Genomic DNA, 2,774 nt, shown 5'->3' with positions numbered 1-2,774 from the left:
GTTCTGCTGTGCATGGGGTCGCTATGAGTCGGAAACGACTCGACGGCACTTAACAACAACAACAACATGTGGGTGAATCTAATGTCACAAACTGCATTTTCCCAGAAGTTGATTTAGTGTTTCAGCAATGGCTATCTTTTGTCATGGAAAAAAAAATTTGAGTAACCCTTTAATAGAGTTGAAGCTCTTACTCTGTTTTTAGTATAGATTTCGTAAGAGCTGTTGAAACATGAGGACAGGAACATACAGGCAGCAAGAACACAGCTATCCTAATTAATTGACACCAGTGACTCTAGTCTTTATTTCTGTTTTTCCACTTGGGTCCCTATAAATTGTAATTCAGAGATCAGCTGAGGTCACCCTGCCCTTTCAAATTTAAATCAAATTGTCTAAAGTCTTTTTGCCCTGTGGGCAGTATAACACCCTCCCTGATATTTTCACAAATTTCTCGAGCTCATGTTTCTGTAAGGTATCTGTTCAGAATTCCCACTACAGCTGACTTCTCAATCTCATTTTTCTCTGACCTCCATCTCCCAGTTTTATTCTCTGTTCTAACCAGTGTGGAAAATAGTCCCCTCTTCTTCCTGAGAAAACCATGTAGATAAGGCATTTGGATATGTAGCAGGCTTTATTAAACATTTGGGGAAAGCATTAATGCAAATGCAAGCAATTTAAAATGTGTATGGCTCCAGCCACCTGTCAAGGTTCTTTCTTATAGCTCTCCCCTCATGCCTTTGTTCTCTCCTCTAGTCTATTTTCCCTCACCATTAAATTTCTGTCATTTCTTAATCAGAGCAATACTATCTTCTTATAGATCACACCCTCAGGGCCTCACCTTCCCTGGTAAGGTGATCTTTCAAAGTGTATTCATATACCAAAGTCAACCACCGTACCTGAGAGTCTAGTGGCAGCTGTTAAAAACAGTTTTGTCATCCAGCTTCTGAAGGTGACATTGGAAGCTCTAATTCCATATTTCTCTCTCTCAAGTGATTCTTTCAATTTTTCTTAATTTATATTCTTTATGTGCCAAAATATTGAAGGACTTCCTGTAATTTTTTGCAATTTCATCCACTTCCAGATTCCATGATAAGCATCCCCTTTTAAAGGTTGAATTTCCTCTCAGAATTCTATCATATATATTCTTATACTGCAAGTAGATCATGGGTGCAACCTCTTTAGAAGCTGAGAAGAAGTTAGTGTGTGTGTCTGAGCTGATTTATTGATAGATTTATATTTCCTAAATATTACCTACTCTACTGTCAAAAGTTCTCTACTTACATTATTTAAGTTGTACTATATCCAGCAAATTAGAAGCAGCGTGTCAGTGTCACATTGGAAGATCATAAATTAAAGATTCTTGAATTAGGACATCTCTCAATATGTGAGAACTGTTTGGGCACGTTGAGCAGCATCATTGACAATTGTTAGTTCCTGTAGAGTTAATTCTGATTCATGGCCACCCCAAGTGTGCAGGGTAAAACCACTCTACGGTGTTTTCAAGGCTGTGATGTTTCAGAAGCAAATCATCAGTCCTGTCTTCCAAGGTGTCTCTGGGCGGTTTGAACCAACAACCTTTCATTTAGTAGTCAATACAATTGTTGCTGTCAGGTGCCGTGGAGCCGGCTCCGACTGAGAGACCCTGTGCACAACAGAATGAAAGTCTTACGAATAGCAGTGAAACACTGATATGCTACTGGAAAACTTATACTTGATACAATTGTTGTTGTTGTTGTAATGTGTCATCAAGTTGTACCCGACTCATAACGACGCCACCTTGGGTTTCTGAGGCAGTGTCACTACGGAAGTAGATTTCCCAACCTTCCTTCCAAGGATACAATTAGTTATTGATAAATCCAAAGACCTTAGTTTAGCAGTTGCTCAAAATAACCTTTGTTGCTTGGAGCAAAATGTTTATTTTAAGAAATGACTCCAAGGACAATTTGAACCCAGATGGGGCTTCCATCTCTCCAGAGAATTTCTTTCTTTTATTTTGACAACAATCCTTTTAAGTGTTTACTGTGTGCCAAACACTGTGTTAAGTTGCACATGAATTAAATAATTTAATCCTTAACACCATTCCCACGAGGCAGCTACATTCATCTCCACTTCAGATGAGAACACTGATGTATAAGTAGGTTATGTATCTTATCCAAGATCATAAGACTCATACGCATAAGAGCTGGCATATTCAGCTTTGACTATGTGTAAATAGAACCAAAACTTTTTTTTAAAAAGCCATCAAATCAACAATAGACCCTTTAGTATATAGTACACTATTACTGCACCAAAATCATTGTGCTGGTTGCACACAAAAATGTAAGATTCTTTAAAACAAACAAACAAAAACTAGGATTCTTATTATACCTGGTATTTGCTGTGGAGGAAAGAAAGCATTGATGTTTTTCAAATCCCAGATAGCTTAAGTACTGCTTTGTGTAATCACTCATAGAGTGTCAATGAAGTTAAGCCTTAGCCACCTGTGCCCAAGGTATATAAATAATTAGGAGAAGAGGGATTTGGGGAAGACCCAAATTATCCTGGTAACTACCTTAATTCTCCTCTGCCTTATGTATACGTATGTGAATGTAGCCCTTAAATGTAATGAGAAGTAATACCCACAAGGAGGACATTCAATGCTTTGGCAACTGCACAACCTTCAAAGCTCAATTCTTCCTACAGGTGAAAGCTCATTTCCAGATCCTTCCCTCTGTTTTGCAAATGGTACCACCTAAGAAGGATGATTGACTACATCTGTGGCAAGAGGTGGTGGAAAA

The sequence above is a fragment of the Orycteropus afer genome, unplaced genomic scaffold (genome assembly GCF_000298275.1).
Source record: "Orycteropus afer afer isolate SDZICR_OR568_19922 unplaced genomic scaffold, OryAfe1.0 scaffold00007, whole genome shotgun sequence".
NCBI classification, from domain to species: Eukaryota; Metazoa; Chordata; class Mammalia; order Tubulidentata; family Orycteropodidae; genus Orycteropus; species Orycteropus afer.
The sequence above is the reverse complement of the archived record's forward strand: the minus strand, read 5'-3'. Positions refer to the sequence as shown.